We start from the raw sequence: 20446 nt of genomic DNA, 5'->3' as shown, positions 1-20446 counted from the left end.
TAAATAAAGGCTAGATTAAAGTGAAAAGACCGTATTTTTTTAGAGTGGTTTTCAGACGCCATACTCCACCTTTAACATGAAAAATACCGCTTCATGACGTGGACCAGAGCATTTTGAGCTTTGGAGATGTAGACAGACTAATAATTACTCAAACATGTGTGAATGAAAGAAAACACAACTCCAGGTATGTTTTTGAGGAGATAATAATATTCTAACATGATATTACAAGCGTAATATAGGACTTTTAACAAGTAATAGTCTATCCCATAGAAGTGTAATACCAGTTGCAGAGTAAAACAAACAAAAACATACAGATTTGCGGGTTGTATCTGATGGGGTAGAAAACTTGGCATAGGGAACTAGCAATTAGTTTTTTGGACAAACAGCTCATCTCAGCATGATACAGAACACCAATCTGTGTTCAACTGCCACACAAGAGCCAGAAAGTATTACAGATAGAATAATCATATTTAACTTTTTCAATTAATGTTGCAAAAGAACAGCATGTGGCTTATAACTTACTATCAGGCCCATTACTAATTTCCGAGCGCTGAGGCTGTATTCAAATGAATTCTGTTTTCACAAGTTCTGTCTTCAGCTCTGCATCCAGCTGAGTGATCAATAACAAGCATTTATGTTTTTAAAATAGTTGACAAAATGTTGTGTTGCAAATGATCAGAGCCAGAGTCCTAATCAATACCAACGTTTCAACTTCAAATAGTTCATTTAAAGCAATGCACCCAAAGCAATAAGGAAGAGAACATCTGATAGCATTAGCTGTAAGAAGAGTTAGTGGAATAGCAAATCAGTTTTTAAAACAACTCATTTCCATACTGACTTTATTTCCATTATGACAAAACGAATATCAAGGAACTGCCAGGGCAACAAAACTAATTGGGTTTACAGGGCCATCGGACTGGGGCGGGTAAGGGGTCCCATTTCCCCAGGGCCCACAGCTGGGACGGCCCTCAGAGGAAGTTTTCTTTCTTTTCTTCTCCTTTAATCTACTTCAGTTTTAATAACATGCATTGTGCTTAAAAGATAGATTTATTTCCACTTAATACAATTATGCAGAACACCCGAGGGCCCCATCACCCCTTTAGACGAGGTGCAAATGGTGTGATCCACACATGCTGTGTAGCTGCTTGGCATTTTATATAAACACATCAGAGATCTGACGATCTGACTGACAGCCCACGACTGGAGAAAAGCCTTTCCTCCAGAATGGAGTCTAGTCCAATTTAAACTCACATAATGATGACATTATTTAAAGACTTAAGGCTATGTATAGAGCAGACAGAGTTTATGTCTGCGGTAAATAACACTAAACAAGGTCTGTCTCAATGTGTCGCTGCAGCGCGTGTCCCTCTGCTCCTCTGTCCCCTGCTCCTCTGCTCCCTGCTCCTCTGCTCCTCTGCCCCCTGCTCCTCTGCCCCCTGCTCCTCTGCTCCCTGCTCCTCTGCTCCTCTGCCCCCTGCTCCTCTGCCCCCTGCTCCTCTGCTCCCTGCTCCTCTGCTCCTCTGCCCCCTGCTCCTCTGCTCCCTGCTCCTCTGCTCACTGCTCCTCTGCTCCTCTGCCCCCTGCTCCTCTGCTCCTCTGCCCACTGCTCCTCTGCTCCTCTGCCCACTGCTACCCTGGTCCTCTGCTCCTCTGCTCCCCTGCTCCTCTGCTCCTCTGCCCCCTGGTTCTCTGCTCCTCCTCTGCTCCTCTGCCCCCTGCTCCTCTGCTCACTGCTCCTCTGCCCCCTGCTCCTCTGCCCCCTGCTCCTCTGCCCACTGCTCCTCTGCTCCTCTGCCCCCTGCTCCTCTGCTCCTCTGCCCACTGCTCCCCTGGTCCTCTGCTCCCTGCTACCCTGGTCCTCTGCTCCTCTGCTCCTCTGCCCCCTGCTCCTCTGCTCCTCTGCCCCCTGCTTCTCTGCTCCTCTGCCCCCTGCTCCTCTGCTCCTCCCCCCTGCAGGCTCCAGCAGGACAGGAGAGGGGCGGAGCCGTGGGCCTTGAGGCTCACTCATACTGAAAGATCTAAGAAGTGCTGGCAAACAAGTTCATAGAGTTTGAAACTTCTATATTTCCACTCCAGACACAGTTATCTGCCAGTGTAGGTCTAAAACAAATACAAAAGCCACAGGTCATTAGCGCTATTTTTGCCGTATTATTATTATTATGCAAATGAACCAGTCACAGTGTGACGACGGCTCGTGTTATGGATGTGCAGCCTTACAGAGAAAGGTAATTTGTTTGCCTGTTTGATTTCAAGTCGACACACTGTAATATAAGAACTGTAGTATTAGTATCTACCCCTGTAATGTAGGCTACAGTAGGCTCATTATAGACCTGCCATAGTTCGCTCACATTAGGAACTCATCAGGCTACAGCTTATGTTTATGCCAGTGCAATGCAGAGTATTTAATTAAGGCTCAACATGAATTCCATAACCTTCAGTGTAAGGCACAGTCATAATTAATATATCCCTCCTCATGTCCAGATAAAGCACTGAGGATGTGACTGTGAGGCAGGTGAGCTCCAGTCGGCTGTTAAAGCAACAGTACAGCTGTTAAATAAATCCAAAGAGTGGCTTTTCTGATAGAAATAGTGTAATTCCAAATGTTATTGAGATTCTGGCACTGTATCATAATATCAACACTATCACAGAAATGGCCTACAAATTAGGTCGGGTATGAATCTATGAATCATTATTGTGTGCAGAAACCATAAAGGGCATTTTCTATCAACAGTGTATGAAAAAATGCTGGGATAAATAAACAAGGTTGTGTATTATGTATTAGGGGCCCACTAGGAAAGCTTGTACCCAGGGCCCAGAATGTGGTGCTACACCCCTGTGAGTTTACATGAGTACAGAAGCTTTCTGTTGTAAAATATACAAGTACAAAAAATATGAAAATGTGTCAAAATAACAGAAAGTAAAAAACATAAATCTCCATTTTGTTCAATAGCTGTCGCAGCTCTCTGAAAGCCTTATTAATATACATGTAGAAGTTGTATTTTCATCCCATCCATCTTTCGTCGCTTTTAATTGCATATTTCAACTTTATTTACTTTGCTTCAGCATAACAGCATAATTAAAACGAGTGCTTAGAAGGAAGTGAATGCTAATTAAATCTAACAATAGACAATTGCAGCGTCTCCGTCATCCTCTTTGTTCCATTGTGAGTTCTCAAAAAACAAAGGCTTCTCATTATGTAACTGCACACACCAGAGACAGATACACCACATCTAATTCTCTTGTACATTTCCTGATTTGGCCATTGCTTCCCTTCAGTTTTAACAAAAAATTCTAGTTTACTTTGAATAATTCAAGCTGGTGTCTGCGTAACTAAAGCCAGCTGTTTTGAACGCATCCAACTCCATCACTAAAAGGCCGTGGATTAGAACACAATATGTCTATACCCAGTCCAGATATCTTACACAAACAGCTCTTGAAGTCAAAATATGTCTGCTGCATGGTGTCTGCATCTAAACATAACGTGCTCGATTGTCATAGATTCAGAAAGTGCGTATCGGCATGCTAGTTGTTGTTAGCTTCACTGCGACAGCCAACTCCGATCTGGTCTCTGAAGGTTTTGAAAAGTACTGTGAATCGCAGTGAATACAGGAGGTAAATGAGGAATAACTTTGGAGCACTGCAAACGGTTTAAAATTAACTAGTTCTGTCCTTCACATTTTAAACATTCTTCCATAAATTACAAATATGCTACATTTATTAAAAGTTACATAAGCAAAATCGACTTCTATGAGCGATTATACTGGTGTTCCCTCATTATTAGCTTGCTCGAGGTTGTATTTTATTGATTCGTGCATGTTTGAGTAATTCTCTATTGTTCTGTTTTTGAGATTTGAGTTCCGAGAAAATGTCTGTTTTCACCTACCCCCCCGTCTCTGCTCACATTACTTGAAAAATGAAGACACTGAAGAATGATCGATGGTCAAAGGTCGCATTTTTATACAGCGCTTTTCCACCTTCAAGACTCTCAAAGCTCATCCATTCACACACACCTTCATACACCAGTGTACACAGACACCGGGGGAGAGGTGGGTTAAGTGTCTTGCCCAAGGACACAACAACAGTATTCATCTGTGGGACCTGGAATCGCATCGCCAACTTGTGAGTCAGTGGATCTGACCGCTCTACCGAGAATTTATCTTTCTGTATTTGAACAGCGCACCCATGAAAAGGAAAGGAGAGTGTCTAAGTGCTCTCATTGGGCTGTCCCTGTATAAATAAAGATACAGAAAATAAATAGTTGAAGTACTTAAAAGTGCAGTATGTCGTCTTTAAGAGGTTGAGGGTTTCTTGAATCTAACAATCAACTATATCCACACATATATCATGTTATTGGTCCTTTTATGAACCTTTAGTTAAGGGCCACTTGGCTTGTCTTATTTATTTTTCACTCAAGTGGGGCATTTAACAGGGCAATGCAGTGTCAAACACTAATCATCAAGTCATTAAATCCTTAAGAAATAGTAGAAACCAACAGATTTCTATTGAGGAAAACGCTTTTGGCCATTTAACCAAATTTACCAACCTATTTCCAGGTGAATGCAGAAAAATTCAAATCCAATTTTGCCATGACCACTGACATGAAGAATTCAGTCTTTTTGCATTTCAATATGACTTTTTCTCATTTCCTTTGCGTTTTAGCCCATACATACATTTAAATCGATTTAAACCTACTTCTTTGCAGATGCAGTCACTTGCTGATCCAATCAATCTTTTCCAAGACTTCTGCTCGAGCCGGAGTCCCCAAATAGTTTTTAATGCAACGCGGACCAAATGTGTATTAAAATATGTAAATGCCCATGGTTGCTGTAAGACCCTATTTGGGGGAAGTACATGAGAACGTATGGCCCTGCTCTGGTCCAGTGCACAGCTGCCCGGTCTACTGCAGAAATCTAAGTTGTTTTGCATAGCGCATCCGTCACTTGCAGCCTCCAGCCTCTCTTAAGTCTGATTTTGAACGGGCAAAGGCAGAGTAAATGGAAAAGATTTATCATACAGTAAAATAAAAAGGGACGTTGTTAAAGGTGCACTTTGGAACTTTTTTAGGTGAGTGTCATTACGGCTTTGCCTGGAATGTTCCATGGTACGGCATTACACTTAAGTCCATGGAGACAAGCAGGTGATGCCTTTAGGTCAGATCTGTGGAGAGATGATCCCTATTTAAACCTCAAGAAGTCAACTGGAACTGATGACTTTTATCTAAAACGTCTGTTACTAAAGATGTCTGTGTAATCCCTCAGTCGTCCAGGTCTGATCCATAACAAAAGAAGAAGTTTAAATCTGTCAGCTGGACAAATCATTGTAGGACTGAAGACGTTTCGCTGCTTATTCAAAATCTGACCAGAACTGAAGTAGCGGCTTGGATGAGCAGCGAAACATCTTCACTTCACTTATAATGAAGCTTTACGGGTACGACTGAGGAGGCCACGATGGACTAGAGCGACTGAGATTAATGCACAAGTGAACACTGGACTAAACTTTAATGTACAGTTTTATTTGCAGCTGAATATGTCAGAAAATGAAATAATAATGTCACTCACAAACATAAGTACAAGTGCAATCTGCTATAAGTCCAAGGTGTAGAGACACTGGTGTGTCACTGTCATTATCTGTTTTTAAAAATTTACCATGAGTCCAGAATAAGGATGAACTGAATTGAATTGAAATGGCAGTTATACCTGAATTATGTAAAATGGCACATGTTTTGCCTTTGGATAACGGTGGGAAAATTAAAAATGTAAATCATTTCCAGCCAATATCCAAATGACCTTGTCTTGCAAAAGTTTTAGAAAAGTTAGTCGCAAATCAAGTTACAATTTACTTCAATAAATCCATTTTTGAAGTCTTATCAGTCAGGTTTCAGAAAAGGGCAAAGTACTGTCACTGCAACTGCAAAAGTTTTAAATGACATTTTAACTGCTCTAGCCTCGATGAGCTTCATTTGACTGGAGCCGTACGCTGTGGGCGACGACACATTCACTTACTCCACTTCTTTATACAGTCCATGGGCGTGTGAAAACAAAAGGGGAACAAAAAACCATCCCATCATAACCTATCCCACTCGCTTGGCCGTGTGACAGAATGGGGCCAGTGTAATTTGATGTATGGCGATATATTTTTTTTGCCTTCTCAGCAGAGCATAACAAACGATATATTGAAAAATGGCTACACTTTATTTCACAATGCCCTAATTAAGCCGAGATAACTGCTTAATTATGGGAAAAAAAGTGCCAGTGTATGTGGGCCGCCTGACGAGTAACAGAGACGAAGAAGTATTAGTAGTATAGTGTGTGGGTGTTAGGCCCCTGTGAAATATCGCACATATTAACAGCATATGCATACAGTGCTCGGGCTGACTCACAGTCTCACTACATGTAAAAACACGAACATGATAATAAGTTCAGCTCGTTCTAACACTTTGAAGTCACACGCTGGAAAAATACATTAGTTCGCGGTTTCGTTTCTGTGTGTTGAATGAGAATATAGGATTTTTTATACGAATGGGCAGCAGTCTAAGCAGGGACTCCCAGACTTCCCTCACCCCAGACACGTCCTCCAGCTCCTCCGGTGGGATTCCAAGGCATTCCCAGGCCAGCCGAGAGACATATTCCCTCCAGTGTGTCCTTGGTCTTCCCCAGGGCGTCCTCCCAGTGGGACAAGCCCAGAACACCTCCATTATTATTATTATTATTATTATTATTAGTAGTAGTAGTAGTAGTAGTAGCAGTAGTATTATTATACCCTTTTATTTATTATTGATATTTTATTATTATGTTGTTTTTTTTTTATTTGTTTTTATTTTCTCATCTATATTCTCTATACCCTCCTTTCTCACTTACAAATTACTAGTATTAGCACTCTCCTCTGCCATCTCCACTTTACTCCCTCCAAAAATAGGAAATGTCACATACACACACACAAAACACACACAACACACAGACTTGTCACATACAACTGTAAATAGCTGTTACGTTCACAAACCATGTTACGTCTTGTCATGTCTTGTATGTCTTACCACCACTTCTTTACTATTATATATATGGTCACTATGTTTGTATGTATGCATTAAATAAAAAAGTATTTTAAAAAGTATCACATGAAAAAAAAAGCTAATAAAGCTTCAAATGTAGTGATTTTAAAATAAATATCTGTGCTGAATCTTGTTTATTAGAGAGAATGGAATTGATATTATTTTCCTAGCTATTTTTCTTTGAATATTTTTGTTTGCTCAAACTATGAGCATGATAAAAAATAAACTCCTCAGCCTTTTGTGCACGTCTCAAACAATAATTAAAAAAAACAAACAAAATTTTAATTTTCAGTCCTGTTCAAAAATGTCACATAGAAAGTACACATATCTGCTCTCAAAGGTAAAAGTAAAAAGTATCCACTGTAAAATGTACTTAAGTATAGTACAGATACTGCTCTCAAATGTAGTGAAGTAAAAGTAAAGGACCACTTTAAAATCTACTAAAGTAAAGTACAGATATCTAAAATTTCTACTTGCGTACAGTACTTAACTGCTTTTACTTTGTTGGAAAGTATCTAAATATACAGGTAATACATATTTCTTATACACACTTTGCAGTACAGTTACTATTTCATTTGGTAATATTCAGAACATTCAGAGTTACTTTACTTACTTTACTTCAAATGAAAGTTATACAGTTTGATAAAGCAATTTAGGCTCCAAACTAAACAGTATGAGGTGTGAACATGTTTTATTTTACGTTCTCTGATCAGTGATAAATAGATAGATACTCATGATGTAACAGACAAACAGAAATGGGTTTAACACTATGATATAATGCAACTTTATGTGAAGGTTTTCTAATTATCCAGAATATGAAAACATCCATCTCCAAAAAAAAAAAGTACTGGAAACTCATCTGTGCAAAATTGGTCTCAAATAACAGCTTCTTTCATTTGTGTTTTGTCTGGAACTGTGTGAAGCGTCTTTGAGTGTATTCCGTATTCTGTAACTAAATACATTTTTTCAAAGTATTTGTCAATCATTTCAGGCACAAATCACTGGATCTCGTACACCACGTAGCCTCATTATTACTTATACATACAGAAGACATCAAGTATATGAAAAAAACAAAACACTGACTTATAGTGCAGTTTGGAGGAAACGTGCAAAGAGTGCTTGTATTTCTAAACCCTGCAACCAGCATCAGCTACTCCAAACAATCACTATGACTCTGTCCCATTTTGGAATAATGTCTATTTTTGTCCAGTTTACATTTATTTATACTTTTGTCTCAATTGTTTGGGGTCTTGGCACTTTTCAGTCACACATCACTCTTGAATTAGGTGTTTGTCACCCTCTACTGGCCAAAATGGGGGATTGAAGCATGATGAAAATGTCTATTAGCAGCACGACCATTATTAACATGGATATTAACAGAAGATTTGGATATTTAAATGAAAAAAGGTTATGGTGAATGGGGCAAAAGAACCACATGAGCACATTCTGGGTTCATTTTGAGATCTTTTGAACAAATATACCTTAAAGCAGTGGTCCCTAACCGCTAGGCCAGGACCCAAAACCGGACACAAGGCCATGTAGTTGCGGGTCCAAGGAAAATATTATTTATTTTAACTTGTATTTATTATGTAGCACAATTTCCCTGTGTGCTATTACGTAAATATTATGTAAATTAACATAGTAAAGAGTAATCATTTGAGCAGTGAGACCATTTTTAAAGGTCTTGTGAGCTTTAGGTCATGTTATAATGTTGTTACCTCCTCAAAAACAGACCTGGAGTTGTGTTTTGTTTCATTCACACATGTTTGAGTAACTCTATTATTAGTCTGTCTACATCTCCAAATCACAGAATGCTCCGTTCCACCTTGTGATGTCATGAAGTGGTAGTTTTCAAGTTAACAACTACTTTTTAACTTTAGGTCAGTAGAGATAGGCAATTCCAGGGCTGAAATTATCCAGATGATTGTAGTGAAGTTGTATGGAGTTTAAAAACACAGTGAAGCACTTTCTGTATCACCATATGACATCACAAGGTGGAACAGAGTGTTTTCTGTTTGAGAGAAGAACTCAGCCTAAATATGCAGGGTTTGTGTGTTAAACATGTGTGAATGAAACAAAACACAACTCCAGGTCTGTTTGTGAAGAGGAAACAGCATTAGAACACAAATCAGAAAGCAAAGATAAAAAAAAAGTTTAGCATTGGTCCTCGAAAAGAAAAAAGCTTTGGGACCGCTGTCTGAGAGAATAAAAGATGACAAAGATGTCCCGGTATATTCTATGGCACTCACAACATTCAAATTTAGTTCAAAGGTCAAAAAAGGTCAGTTCTATGGCGGTTTGTGGATACAAGTTGGATTAGTCTGACCAACACCCTCTGAATCAATATGTGAGTGACATGAGGCAGTAATGAGAGAGCTGATCACCATATGCATGAGTCCACCCTGCCTTCTGATACTGCGCACAAAATTCACACCAGCAACCTTGAAATAAGCTTTATTTTTCTCTGTTGGAACAAAAAGGTTGCCATAACGACCAGCGGGCCACAACAACATCGCATATTTTCATATGTGAGTGCTGCCCTTTTGGTGTTTGACTTCAATGACAAGGCCGGTAAATTGTTTTGTTCAAAGTCAGGAAATAATACCTTCCCAAGGATTTTCAGAAGTTCTTTTACTGTAAATACCATTTTTGGAAGCTTGTGTTGTGTATACGTCTGTGAACATACATTGAAAGTTTGTGGTTTGGTGCGCTCACTGTTCGATCCTGCACACTTCGAGGTCTACATATGTACATATATATATAGTCTGCATTAGTATATTTCCCATTCATTTTTCCCACAGACTTTTTCGAAAATTTAAGAGTTTAAAGGCACGACGAATGCTAATCTTCTACGTAGTAACCGATGTCCATAACGCTAATCCAAAAAGCACATTTAAAACAAGATTCAGTGAAACGTTTTACTAATTTAGTGGTTTAAATATTCATAAAGTGATTTAGAATATGTTCTACTACTACATGGGCTCGTCTTTGTTTTATCCAATTCAAAGTTGTACATAGGGTGCACTTTTCTAAATCAAGATTCTCTGATATGTACCCAGAAACTGAAGACAAATGTGATAAGTGTAACGGTTCCCCTTGTCACCTTAGCCACATGTTTTTTCTCTATCCTAATCTTCACAGTTATTGGTCTAGTTCCTTCACCACTATGTCTGCTGTTCTTGGTGCCACATTTGGGATCACTGACTCATCACCTGCATTGACTTCCACACAGAGGGACATTATAGCATTTACGTCTCTAAAAGCAAGACTATTGTTATTACATTGGAAATCTCGTAGATACCCTTGTTTCTCTCTATGACTCAGAGATATTTTCTGAAACTCGAAAAAATTAAATACACATTAAGAGTGTATTAACATTGGAGGGTCCTCGTCTTGCTGCGTCTCAATCCTTTGGCTAACGTAGTGCCTTGGCTCCATGGTGATGTTATCGCTTTGCCTGTAATGTTCCACAATATGGCATTAAAGGCAAGCAGGTGACACCAAAGAACCAATTACGTTTTTTCCACAGTGACACAGTGTACTCCTTCATTTGTCCAGACGGGGCACATTTTTTCACCGTAGTGCAACATGTGGTGACGTGGTAAATGGTCACCTTCAAGGCACTTTACATCAAAGAACCACTCACCCATTTACACACACTCACACACATTCACACACACATTCACACATTCATACACCGGTGTATACAGATATTGGGAGTGAGATTGGTTAAGTGTCTTGCCTAAGGGCTCAATGACAGTATTCATTTGCAGAACCCGGAGTAGTAAAAATTCAACATAGATCACTTTAATGCCATATTGTCAAACACTCCAGGCAATGCAATTACATCTCCATGGAGACAAACAGATATCGGACCTTCCAGCAGAAAAGTTACACAGTGCACCTTTAAACCTTTAAACGCCATACGCCTTCACTAGAATAATTTGGATGATTTCAGCTTTGGGAATTGCCAATCTCTACTAAACAAAAGGTAAAAGGAGCTGTTAATTTGAAAACTACTATTCCATGACATCATAAGGACATCATCAGAGCATTTTGAGCTTTGGAGATGTAGAAAGACTGATAATAAAGTTACTCAAACATGCGTGAATGAAACAAAACACAACTCCAGGTCTGTTTTTGAGAAGATCACAGCATTATAACACGTCTTAAAGTCAGTTTTGTGTAATATAGGACCCTTAACACCATATTGTGAAGTGCATCTCCATGGAGACAAGCAGCTAGCATAGCCTTCCACCAAAAAAGTGACATAGTACCTCTTTTAGACGACATCTACTTAATGAAACTATACATTCTAATACTGTCTTTGCACACAGGAAGATAAACAATACGGCCACTTTGCCTTTCCTCGTCCTCCCTATAACTCCTTTAGACAAATAGAGAAGACCGAACCTCACTAGCCTTATCACCTATTTCCTCCTCTCTCATGAAATTTTAATGGCGGCTGCAGTGTATTTGTTCCAGCGCAGCGTTGGGTCCGGCCCCCTCTGCATCCTCATTTAATTGCTAGGGTCTCCTATTTAGCCCTCCATCACGGGCCTCGTTCATTTCCAATGCATGACCTTTCGAGAGAACAATGATCAATCAATAGGTGTTTTTTCCCATCAGGTCCTTTCAAATTAAAAGCTCGAGTGAATTAAACGCGCTCGGAGAGGGAGTTATGAGGTTCAAGTGCTGTAAGTCAGACTGGGAAAAAGGCCAAGAATGAAAGCGTGATACATTTTTATGAGCTATAGAAATCAGAAAACATAAAAATACACTCCATTTTATATCAATAGCTGAAGTCAAATCATTTCTTCGACGTGGTTTATGGATACAGTAAAGGCGACGGTAGCGCAGCAGCTTTTGTCCACTGTATTCGAAGGTTGGTGGTTCGAATCTCGCTCTCGTCGTAAATCACTGGTTGAGTGATGCGATTCCAGCTCCTACAGATGAATGCTGTCGTCGTCTCCTTGGGCAAGACACTTAACCCGCCTCGTCCCACCAAGTGTCTGCGTACAGTGGTGGATGTGCGTGTGTGAGTGATGTAAAGTGCTTTGAGTGTCTTGAAGGTGGAAAAGTGCTTCCATTTACCATGAATATGTATTAAGGTGCGTCTGGATGTCCTAATTGTCAGCGCCCTGTACCTAGCCTGGCCAGCCTCCTGACTTTCTCAAAGTCATTTTGGTGCTGCTGTGGTAAAATGTAATTACAAGGACTAGCAACTGTTACATACATGTGAGTGTGGAGACAGGTTAATCCATTACAGTCATTTATATACTGTTTGTAGTAGTAGTAGTAGTAGTAGTAGTAGTAGTAGTAGTAGTAGTAGTAGTAGAGGTAGAAGTGGTAAATGGTAAAATGGTAAGATGTTTATACAGTGGTCCCTTATTTATCGCAGGGGTTATTTTCTAAAAATAAGTCGTAATAGGTGAAATCCACAAATAGTCAGCTTTATTTTTTACAATTATTCTATATGTTTTGAGGCTGTAAAACCCCTCACCACACACTTTATACACTTTTCTCAGACATTAACATTTTCTCACATTTCTCTCTTGTTTAAACACTCTCAAAGTTCAAACCTTCGTAGATTAAAAAAAAAAAATAAGCACAGTATTATAGAAAAAAAACAATTTACAAAGTATTTGTTTGAGAAATAAAAATATAAATGTTTTACTATATTATAAATAAAAATGATAGCTTTTAGAAATACTGTAACAAATTAAATTTTAATGATGAATTATTAATGATTAATATTTCACAGTTCCTCTGACTGCACCTCTTCATCCTGGCGCCGCTCCATGGTAGTGTCTTTTTCCACTGAAGGCCTTGGTGCAGGTTCTTTACAAACATACAGCACTTCAGAGTCACACTGCAATCCAACATTTATGTAAATTTGTCTGAACACATTCTGTACTGTATAGTGAGTTAAGTGTCTTGCCCAGGGACACAACAACAGCATTCATCTGTGGGAGCTGGAATTGCACTATCAACCTGTGGGGCAGTCAATCTGAGTGCTCTACCAATGATGTTTTTTTGATGTCAAGAGCGGGATTTGTAACCGACTGCACTACTGTCGTCTCTGTAGTAGTAGTAGTAGTAGTAGTAGTAAAAGATCTATAACATGTGGATGCCATGTTTTGTTTCTTAAAAGCTACACGTATAAACCCTGTCCTGTTCTGTGATTGGTCCAATGATGTGTCCCAGGCTGTAGGACAGATTAGCTGCACTGATCTGAAAGAATATCATTTTAAATCGATAACTTTTTCCCCCAATATCCCAGAGTCTAGCTTGAACTTACTCAAAGGCAGACAACTGGCTGTTTTGTGACTGTGTATTCTGTGCGTTGCTCTGCAGAGGAGATAGACAGAGATGAACTTGTCCTGTGAGATTTGGATATTGTCACATCTCTGAAGTCTTTTTGCTGTGGCTGAAAGTAAAATGTAAAACCGGAGGCACAGTTTTCCACAAAGGCAGCACAGATCCTGGTCCACTCTGGATGTACAGAAATGTCTAAAGCTTGTTTGTGTTTGTGTACAAGTATAAAGTATATAGGACAAGGATTCTCTCTCTTTTTTCCTCTCTCCACTCTCTCTATCCTCCTATCTCTCCTCCTCTCCCTCTCTCCTTCTCTTTTTAATCCTCCTCACTCTAATCCCCTCTCTCCTCTCCCCTTTGCTCGTCTTGCTTCTGCTCTTTCTCCCCCCGTCTATCCTCCTCCATCTTCCTCCCTCTCATCCTCTCTATATTCCTCTCTCCTCCTCTCCTTCTCTCTCCTCGTCCCCTCCCCTCCTCTTCTCTCTCCATCTCTTTTAATCCTCTTTGTAATCAGCTCTCTCCTCCTCTCACTTCTCCTCTTCCTCTCTCTCCCCTCTCTCGTTTCCCCAATCTCTCTCACTCCTGTTCTCTATCTTTCTGGCTTTATTCCTCTCTCTCCTTTCCTTCTCCTCTCCCCCCATCCTCTCCCTTCCTCCTTCTCTCCTCTCCCTTTCTTCTTTCCTCCTCCTCTCCTCTCCACTCCTCTCTCTGCCTCTCTCCCTCTCACCCCCACCCCCGTCTCCTCATGTTTTTTCCTGCTCCTCTCTCTCCCCCTCTTCCTCCTCCTTTTCTCCTCTCTGTCCCCCTCTCTCCTTCTCCTTCTTTCTCCCCTCTTTATGCCTTCTCTCTGTCTTCTTGTCTCTCCTCCTCCTCTCCTCTCTCCCCTCCACTCTCTCTCTGTCTCCTCCTCTCTCCTTCTCTCTCCTTCTCTTTTTAATCCTTCTCTCTGTAATCCCCGCTATCATTCCTCTCACTTCTCCTGTTCCTCTCCATCCCCTCTTTTTCTCTCCTCTCCCTTCTTTCTTTCCTTCTCCTCCTCTTCCCTCCTCTCTCTGCCTCTCCCCCTCTCACCTCCATCCCTCATCTCCTCATGTTTCCTCCTCCTCTTTCCTCATTTTCTCCCCTCTTCCCCTCTCCTCTTTCTTCCACTCTCTCTCCTCCTCTCATCCTTCTCTCTCCTCTCTCCCTCTCTCTTCTCCTCCTCTCCCTCCTCTCTCCCCTCTCTCCTCCTCCTCTCTCCCTCTCTCTCTCCTCCTCCTCTCTCCTCTCCCCCCTCCTCTCTCTTCCTCCTCTCTCCCCCTCTCTCCTCCTGCTCTCTCTCCTCTCTCTCCCCCTCTCTCCTCCTCCTCTCTTCCTGTCTCTCCTCCTCCTCTCTTCCTCCTCTCTCTCCCTCTCTCCTCCCCCTCCTCTCTCCTCTCTCTTCCTCCTCTCTCCTCCTCCTCCTCTCCCCTCCTCTCTCCTCCTCCTCCTCTCCCCTCCTCTCTCCTCCTCTTCCCTCCTCTCCCCTCCTCCTCTCCCCTCCTCTCTCCTCCTCTCCCCTCCCCCTCTCCCCTCCTCTCTCCTCTCCCCTCCTCTCTCCTCCTCTCCCCCTCCTCCTCCTCCTCTCTCCTCCTCTCATCCTCCTCTCTCCTCCTCCTCCTCTCTCTCTCCCCCTCTCTCCCCTCCTCTCTCCTCCTCCTCTCCCCTCTTTCCTCCTCCTCTCTCCTCCTCCTCTCTTCCTCTCCCCTCCTCTCTCCTCCTCTCTTCCTCCTCTCCCCTCCTCTCTCCTCCTCTCTCCTCCTCTCTCCTCCTCTCATCCTCCTCTCTCCTCCTCTCATCCTCCTCTCTCCTCCTCTCATCCTCCTCTCATCCTCCTCTCATCCTCCTCTCTCCTCCTCTCATCCTCCTCTCTCCTCCTCTCATCCTCCTCTCATCCTCCTCTCTCCTCCTCTCTCTCTCCCCCTCTCTCCCCTCTCTCCTCCTCTCCCCTCCTCTCCCCTCCTCTCTCTCCTCCTCTCCCCTCCTCTCTCCCCCTCCTCTCCCCTCCTCTCTCCTCCTCCTCTCCCCCCTCTCTCCTCCTCTCCTCCCCTCCTCTCCCCTCCTCTCTCCCCCTCCTCTTCCCTCCTCTCCCCTCCTCTCTCTCTCCCCCTCTCTCCCCTCCTCTCTCCTCCTCCTCTCCCCTCCTCTCCCCTCCTCTCCCTCCCCTCTCTCCTCCTCCTCTCCCCTCTTTCCTCCTCCTCTCTCCTCCTCTCCTCCTCCTCTCTTCCTCTCCCCTCCTCTCTCCTCCTCTCTTCCTCCTCTCCCCTCCTCTCTCCTCCTCTCTCCTCCTCTCTCCTCCTCTCATCCTCCTCTCTCCTCCTCTCATCCTCCTCTCTCCTCCTCTCATCCTCCTCTCATCCTCCTCTCTCCTCCTCTCTCTCTCCCCCTCTCTCCCCTCTCTCCTCCTCTCCCCTCCTCTCTCTCCTCCTCTCCCCTCCTCTCTCCCCCTCCTCTCCCCTCCTCTCCCCTCCTCTCTCCTCCTCCTCTCCCCCCCTCTCTCCTCCTCTCCTCCCCTCCTCTCCCCTCCTCTCTCCTCCTCCTCTCCCCTCCTCTCCTCCTCCTCTCTCCCCCTCCTCTCTCCTCCTCCTCTCTCCTCTCCCCTCCTCTCCCCTCTCTCCTCCTCCTCTCCCCTCCTCTTTCCTCCCCCTCCCTCCTCTCTCCTCCTCTCCTCCTCCTCTCCTCCTCCTCTCTCCCCCTCTCTCCTCCTCTCCCCTCCTCTCCCCTCCTCTCTCTCCTCCTCTCCCCTCCTCTCTCCCCCTCCTCTCTCCTCCTCCCCCTCTCCTCTCTCCTCCTCTCCCCTCTCCTCCTCCTCTCACCCACTCTCCTCTCCTCCTCCTCTCTCCTCCTCCTCTCCCCCCCTCTCTCCTCCTCTCCTCCCCTCCTCTCTCCTCCTCTCCTCCTCCTCTCTTCCTCTCCGTGCTGTTTACCAGGGCTCAGTCAGTCCCAGGCTCACAGCTGGACCTGAACATCCATTCTCCCTGGAGCTCCTGCATTATGGATTAGACCTGCTCCAAACATCTGCCAAACATCTGGGACCACTTACAAGTTTTCCTCCAGGTGTGGCCCAAGTCTGCGATCTACTCAACCTTACCTTCTGTAGAAGAAAATAAAAAAAATTAAAAAAATAAACTTGGTGGTCCTGTTTGAAAGTTGAAAGAGCCCTGCACACTTAAGATTGACTTTTTCTTTGGCTCATGGTTTCTATGGTTTCATTCAAGTACAGTTCCCCCTCAAGAGTTTGAACTAAACAACTAACAATGCTAATTATGCTAACGCTAACTGTGAACACATGTGTGGAGGGTAAAATGAATTCAGTAATTGGATTTTGGAGATTCTAAGCTTTCACATGAGGGATATCATGTTCATAAGCTTCTGTGGGGTATTTTACTTCTATGGGGTATTAAAGAGTTTTTTGTTTTTTTTGTTTTTTTTTACTTCTATGGGGTATTAAAGAATTTTTTGTTTTTTTTGTTTTTTTTACTTCTATGGGGTATTAAAGAGTTTTTTTTTTATTTATTTATTTATTTTTACTTCTATGGGGTATTAAAGAGTTTTTTTTTGTTTTTTTTATTTATTTATTTTTACTTCTATGGGGTATTAAAGAGTTTTTTTTTTTTTTTTTTTTTTTACTTCTATGGGGTATTAAAGAAGTTGTACTTTACCTAACAAACTTTTACTTAACAAATTTAGATCACCATGTTACCTTTTGTTTTGAAAAGGTTATATTCACCCAGAACGACGCATTAACATGTTTTATTAGTTTCACCTTTGTTTTTGACACTCTGAGTCCCCTCTCAGTGCTCTCCACGCTAAGTCTCTCCACCTTCAGAGCGCTATCACAAAACAATCTGTGTGCCTCTCACTAATGAAACTACTACACATCAAATCTGGTTTTGTCAAGTTGCTTTTGTATATTTATGGAGAATTGCCGTGTGGGAGAATGGGTGACATAGGCTTGTGGGCGGAGCCTTGTACAGAATCTTATAGCTAATTGAAAAGAGGGTTCAAATAGGCCCCGGGAGAGATTACCAGATTACTCAAACATGCATGGATGATATCTACAACCTCTTCAGGGATGCTTTTGATGAGGGAACAACGTTATAACATGGTAGAAAGCTCTAAAAAAAAAAACAAATTTGGCATAATACCCCCTCTTTAAATTATATTGTCGCTATATATCAATACAAATATATCCAAAATATTCCACGTATTACCCAATATCAGTATCACTACCAATATATTGACTGTCTCTGCTTCAAACCAATTTGGCTCCTCAGCTCTAACCTGTCATTTTGAAGCGTCTAGACAGCGGCAATAAGAGGACGAGTTCTGAGCATGAGTCCTGATTTCACACAAGTGTCACATTAGGTGTAATAGAGACATCATTACTGCAGGGCACAGGTGCTTTCAGACAGACCACAGTCTCAGCTCAAACTCACCGCTGCAAGAACTCACTCTACAGACAGATCGTGCTAATGGTTAAGGCTAAGACTCACTCTACAGACAGATCGTGCTAAAGGCTAAGACTCACTCTGCAGACAGATCGTGCTGATGGTTAAGACTCACTCTACAGACAGATCGTGCTAAAGGCTAACACTCACTCTACAGACAGATCGTGCTAAAGACTAAGGCTAAGACTCACTCTGCAGACAGATCGTGCTGATGGTTAAGACTCACTCTGCAGACAGATCATGCTAAAGACTAAGGCTAAGACTCACTCTGCAGACAGATCGTGCTAATTGCTAAGACTTGCTCTGTAGACACATCATGCTAATGGCTAACAGTGGATCGATAATTTGTTTTGAATGTAAGATTTTCATTATTGTGCCTTGCCCAGTTCTGATGTTAATGAAGTATCTTTAATGAATGTATTTATATATATTTATTACTATTACTATGATTTTTATTGTTCCTTTGTTCAGTGAGGATTGACACTTGCAATTCCTCAGTGATGTTTTTGTATTTTTTTATACATAGGGATGGTCCGGGCGTGAAACGTAACAAAGTGAAAGTAGAAAAGTAGCACACTTAAGTACAAATATTGGGTATCTGTACTTTACATAAGTACATTTTACTGTGGATACTTTACTTTTACTTCACTACATATGAAAGCAGATATCTGTACTTTCTACTTCACTACAATTTTTTAACTGAACAATATTTTTCATTAATATGTGAGACCTGCTGAACTAAAATGGACAGAATTTGAACTTGATATTGTCTAGATGATGGGCAAACACTGAACACACTGAGCCACAGCTTCCTCACAACAAAATACAGACATTAATTTTCCACTTCAATAAGGTTTTTTGATCAACTAAGAATCACAATATTGCGTTCACCAAATTAAGCCAAATGATACAGCTACATATAGACAATCTACAGAATGAGCATTTTTCTATTTGATTATTTTAATGTATTATTATTATTATTATTATTATTATTATTTATTTATTTATTTATTTATTTATTTATTTATTTATTTATTTATTTATTTATTTATTTATTTATTTATTTATTTATTTATTTATTTATTTATTTATTTATTTTATTTTTTTGTCTTGATTTCTGTAATTTTGGTCAGATATATAATACAGTGATGTCCATAATAAATATTCACTGTTACAACCCAATATATCAAAAACATTCCCCTGTTCTTACTTGTTACTGTGGGTCGGTTTTCTACAAAAGTCTCCCATTAGAAGAACAGTTAGCCGAACTTCCTGAACACTAGTGAAATAAATATTTTGGAGGACTCTGGTAGCTTGAGAATATAAAATGGAAAGTGGTCTGAGATGAAGAGGAGAAGGACTAGATCATTCAAAACAATTACTTGTGATGGTGAGCTCTCATGATTTAGAGGGTTCTGCTGGTGAGAAAGTGCTTTTATAACAGAGAAGAAAAAACAATGAGCCAGTGGGTTAATGTCCTCTCCAGGCTACTGTAGAAAGAGAGAAATGTGTAGAGTCTCATTACTGTACACGTTTTCACTTTGTGCCAGTTCAAAAATCCGTTATAAACAAGAACAGCTTTGTGCAAAGGCATAATTTTCACAGCTCTAAAAACAAAGATACAAATCATGAATATTGTACCATTTTTACTCAAGTAAGAGCACTGCTACACTGTGCAAATATTACTCTAGAACAGGGGTGTCAAACTCAATTTCACAGCAAAATGGTTCGTCTCAAATTTGCAAAGATATAAAAAATATTACTTAAGTACAAATATTGGGTATGTGTACTTTACTTAAGTACATTTTACAGTGGATACTTTTTACTTTTACTTCACTACATTTGAAAGCAGATATCTGTACTTTCTACTCCACCACATTTTTAACTGAACGATATTTTTTATTAGTATGTGAGACCTGCTGAAATAAAATGGGCTGAATTGCGTAAATCCTGATAAACTGACATTTTAAGAGAGTCATACATTTAAATTTACCTTAACACGGGCCACATAAAATGACATGGCGGGCCGTATTTGGCCCCCGGGCCTTGAGTTTGACACATGTACTCCAGAAGCAAAAGTATTTCAAAAAGTACGCTGCAATTGTATTAAAAAGTTCATCACATAACTGTTTCACCCACCACAGGAAGCAGTAGCTCAGTCGGTAGAGTGTTTGTCCACTAATCTGAAGGTTAGCGGTTTGTGTCCTTGGGCAAGACACTTAACCCACCTGCCCCTTAGTGTCTGCGTACACCGGTGTATAAATGTGTGTGTGAATGGGCGAGTGGCTCCTTGACGTAACGCTTCCAGAGCCTTGAAGGTGGAAAAGCGCTGTATAAAAAAAACCTGACCAGACGTGATTAGAAGAAATAAATGAACATGAAAAAGGCATATTCCAATTACATAACGTATAATCAACATTTTGCTTAGAGCTGTAATATCAAAGCAAGACGCCGCTCTCCTAATCACCCCAGAGGGACTGCGTTCACCTCCCACCTCTGCATTAAAGCCCTCCTCGACAAAGGCACCATGGTAACTCATTATGTTCAAAACAGTTAATGAGCCAACATTACTCCTCCTATAACCTAGTCACCAGATAAGACGCAGCTCCAA

General features: G+C 41.4%; 1 protein-coding gene across 1 annotated transcript in view; it reads right to left on the bottom strand.

Moving 5' to 3' along the window:
- The window catches only part of opcml (opioid binding protein/cell adhesion molecule-like), a 352880-nt gene that overhangs the window by 46017 nt on the left and 286417 nt on the right, over positions 1 to 20446 (bottom strand). The window lies entirely within an intron of this gene.

Source organism: Periophthalmus magnuspinnatus, chromosome 14, assembly GCF_009829125.3.
Source record: "Periophthalmus magnuspinnatus isolate fPerMag1 chromosome 14, fPerMag1.2.pri, whole genome shotgun sequence".
NCBI lineage: Eukaryota > Metazoa > Chordata > Actinopteri > Gobiiformes > Gobiidae > Periophthalmus > Periophthalmus magnuspinnatus.
The sequence above is the reverse complement of the archived record's forward strand: the minus strand, read 5'-3'. Positions and strand labels throughout refer to the sequence as shown.